This window comes from Triticum dicoccoides, chromosome 2B (genome assembly GCF_002162155.2).
Source record: "Triticum dicoccoides isolate Atlit2015 ecotype Zavitan chromosome 2B, WEW_v2.0, whole genome shotgun sequence".
NCBI classification, from domain to species: domain Eukaryota; kingdom Viridiplantae; phylum Streptophyta; class Magnoliopsida; order Poales; family Poaceae; genus Triticum; species Triticum dicoccoides.
Window position 1 is genome coordinate 215,582,698 of NC_041383.1, and position 4,243 is coordinate 215,586,940.

The window sequence follows — 4,243 nt, forward strand, 5'->3', positions numbered from 1 at the left end:
CGTCGTGAGTGTTGGTCCAACCTGTCAGCAGCCTGTGGCCACCAGGGGCAACTCTGGGATGGCCTACCAGAAGTTTGGACAATCCGGTGTGCCCTGAGAATGAGATATGTGCAGCTCCTATCAGGATTTGTTGGCACATTCGGGCGGCTTTGCTGGTCTTGTTTTACCGTTGTCGAAATGTCTTGTAAACCGGGATTCCGAGACTGATCGGGTCTTCCTGGGAGAAGGTATATCCTTCGTTGATCGCGAGAGCTTATCATGGGCTAAGTTGGGACACCCCTGCAGGGTATAAACTTTCGAGAGCCGTGCCCGCAGTTATGTGGCAGATGGGAATTTGTTAATGTCCGGTTGTAGATAACTTGACACCAGATCCGAATTAAAATGCATCAACCGCGTGTGTAGCCGTGATGGTCTCTTCTCGGGGGAGTCCGGGAAGTGAACACGGTTTCTGGGTTATGTTTGACGTAAGTAGTAGTTCAGGATCACCTCTTGATCATTACTAGTTGACGACCGTTCCTTTTGCTCCTCTTCTCGCTCTCATTTGCGTATGTTAGCCACCATACTTGCTTAGTCGCTGCTGCAACCTCACCACTTTACCCCTTCCTTTCCCATTAAGCTTTGCTAGTCTTGATACCCATGGTAATGGGATTGCTGAGTCCTCGTGATGCGAGAGCGATGTTTGCTTGTTTTTGAGTTCTTCTTCTGCTTCTTCTTCGATCAGGGGATAGGTTCCAGGTCGGCAGCCTGGGCTAGCAGGGTGGATGTCGTTTGAGTTCCTGTTTGAGTTTCATCCGTAGTCGGATGGTGCTCTTACGTAAGATGATGTTGTATTCGTGTGGCATTGTATGCCTTATGTATGTATCCCCATCTATTTATGTAATGTTGATGTAATGATATCCACCTTGCAAAAGCGTTTCAATATGCGGGTCTATCCTTGGTGGTACCTTCGAGTTCCTCTTGGATAGGGTCGCATATTGGGCGTGACAAGTTGGTATCAGAGCCTCGACCGACCTTAGGAGCCCCCTTGATTGATCGTGTAGTTTGGTCGTTGTTGAGTCTAGAAGAAAACCGTTTTCGGAGTCTAGCTATATCGGAGAGTAGGAATTTTTTTTACTCCTCAGTCCCTTCGTCGCTCTGGTGAGGAATCTTGACGTAGGTGTTTTGAATTACTCTTCTTCCCATTCAAATTTTTCTTTAGGTTCACGCAGTTGGTTTTCCGGTCATTGGTTCTCATCTCTTTTCATCCGGTGCATTTCTCGTCAAGTTGACTCGACCCTCCTTGTCTTTTGCAAGACCAACCCTCAGTTCTTGTCAATCGATGTTGTTTTCCCCATCCGAAGTTGTCTTTCTTTTCCCACCCGCCCACCCCTTTCCTTCTTGGAGCCAGAGCCTGTAATCGAGTATCCATCATACTCGTGCGAAGTCTTTGCTTTCTTTCCTCAATGATTTCAACCGGTGTTTTCTCTTCAAGTTATTCATCAGTTTTCCCCTTCCAAGTTGCCTTTGTTTTCCCGCCCTCCCACCCTCTTCTTCCCGGAGTCTGAGTCTGTTTCGATCATCAATTTCATTTGTGTGGAGCCTCTTCAGTCTTTTGTCAATAATTTCAACAAGTGAATTCTCGTCTCGTTCATCATTCTTCATCCCTTTCTTTTTCCGGTGCACTCAATTCAAATTTTTCTGGTTGATCGCATTCTTTTCCTTGGATCAAGTGTTCTCCTTGCTCGTTTGTCTCTCGCCATTCAATCATTCCGGAGTTCGGAAGACATCTCAGGAGATTCGTCTGTGTTCGAATTAATTCGAGGTTATCACCTCATTCAAATATTTCAATCATTCCGGTGCATCAGCTACCTGTTCAACAATCCTTTTCAATGGTGTTTTCTCTTTACTGGGCCCTAACCCACATGCCTTTTCCCAGGATCTTACCTGGCTCTTCTAATTATACCGGAGCCATTCCAAATTCTTTTCAATTGTGATGTAAGAATGAATTTCATCAGTCACATGCCTTTTTCCAAGATTGATTTCAAATCATTTTCATTGTTGGCTCAACCTCTTTGTTTTTCATTCTCCCGGAGTATCTCAGTAAATTTTGGTGGTGTTTCTCGTCATCATTTGAAGACCGAAGAAGAGTTCCTTCTAAATCTTGCCCGTTCTCTCGAAGATTCGTGGTTCTAGCTTCATGTTGTCCTCTCGAATTATTCCATTTGTCAGATATTCTTCTCTTACCCATCCGGAGTATGTTAGAAGTTGTTTTTTCCATTTCTTTTCATCGGAGGCCATCATTCCAGTTATCGTTCTCTATTTATCCCGGTGCTTCGTTCAAATGTTCTTTAATCAGCTCGAGTTCTTCCCGTTCTCTTGTATCTAAATCCCCTCGAGCATATTGGTTCTTCTAATTCTTCTCGGCGATTCTTTCTCTTTCATCAGTCAATTTTGAATTCTTACGGTGGATCATTCAACATTCTTTTTCTTTGATTATCATATTAATTCATTCTTTTTTTTAGTCCTACCGGTGGTTCATGAAGACCTTCTCAAGTTTGCGATATGTCACTTCTCAATCCTTTTCAAGAAGAATAAGTAGTATGCAAAAATCCATTGCTTGTCATCAATTTAATTTGATGAAGGGTAAGCATACAATAAATCTTATTCTTATTTCATCCAAGTGATTAATCCCTTCCTTCAGAGTTTGTTCTTGAGGAATAAATTCTAGTTCCAAGTGTTTTCATCTTTTCTTTTCCGGAGTTCAAATTTCCTAGGACATTTCGTCAAAGCTCCATCTTAATCATCGCAAGGCCTTAATCTTATCCCTTTCATCCTTCAATTCTATCTCGTCATCCTTTTGTTACCGGAGTTCTTCACGGTGGTTCTTCATGATTTAATCCACTCTTCAAGTGTTCATCAGGATTTTTGTTGGAGGAGCTCAAGTATCTTTCCTTTTTGCTTTTCTAAGTGCAATTAATTCTCCATATTCTTTTCAAGTGGAGTTTTGCATTTCTTCGTTCTTCTCAGCTATCCAATCATTTCCGTTTGTGGCCGGTTATCACCTTATGATCTTGAGATGTTACCTATAAGACCACAACAAGCTTATTCTTTCGTTGGTGATTTTCTCAACAATTCCGTTTAAACCTTCCTTCTAAAGATGCTTTCAATTTCATTCGTGGCACAAGTTGTCATTTTCTTCTCCGTTCTTTTCATTCAACTCTTTAAATTCTTTCCGGGGGTTTTGTGTCATGTCTTCATCAAGTATAATTCCATCCTCTCTAGCTCGTCCTCTATTCCTCCATGTTTCAGCCGGAGTGCTGCCTAAATCCTTTCAGTCTTATTCGTTTCTTATCTCGTTCTAATCGGAGTGGTTTCATAGTCTATCTGATTTCGTGAGCTTTCGATTCTCGTCATTCTCGTCGTTCCTCTCTTCTTCTCGAGTCCTCTCGACTCTTTGCTTCTTCTCTTGTGTTCTTGTTTCACCTCATCCCTTTTCCCTTCCGTCTCAGTCCTAAGATCTCGGGACAAGATCTCTTGTTAGTGGAGGAGTGTTGTAACGCCCCGGATTTGATGCGCCAGGTGTCCGCCAGTTATTCGCCGTCTTTGCCAAGTCATGTGCTTGCGTGTTGCATTTTGCCATGTCATCATCTGCATTTCATATCATGTCATCATGTGCATCGCATTGGCATACGTGTTCGTCTCATGCATCCGAGCATTTTCCCCGTTGTCTGTTTTGCAATCCGACACTCCTATGTCCTCTGGCGTTCCCCTTTTTGTCTCCTGTTGTGAGCGGGTGTTAAACTTTCTCGGAATGGCCCGAGGTTTGCCAAGCGGCCTTGGTACACCACCAGTAGACCGTCTGTCAAGTTTCGTGCCATTTGGAGGTTGTTTGGTACTCCAACGGTTAACCGGGTAGCCGCAAAAGCCCTCTTTGTGTTGCAGCCCAACACCCCTTCAAAGTGGCCCATAACCCATCCAAACCCCCTCCATGCTCTCGGTATTTCGATCACGATCATGTGGGCGAAAACCGCACCGCATTTGGAGCCTCCTAGCTCCCTATATCTATAAATAAGTCCCCCCTCCGAAATTTCGAGTCCAAACCCTAGCCCCCTTCTTCCTCCGCGCGCTGGACGCGTCTGCCCGGCGCCGGACACGTCCGCAGCTGCCCCAGCGGCCAATCCCCTCTCGCCACATGGCACTCCCCGCCACCAGCCGCCGCGCCCCACCGCCAGGCCCGTCGGGGCCCGAGGCCGGCCCGCCCCGG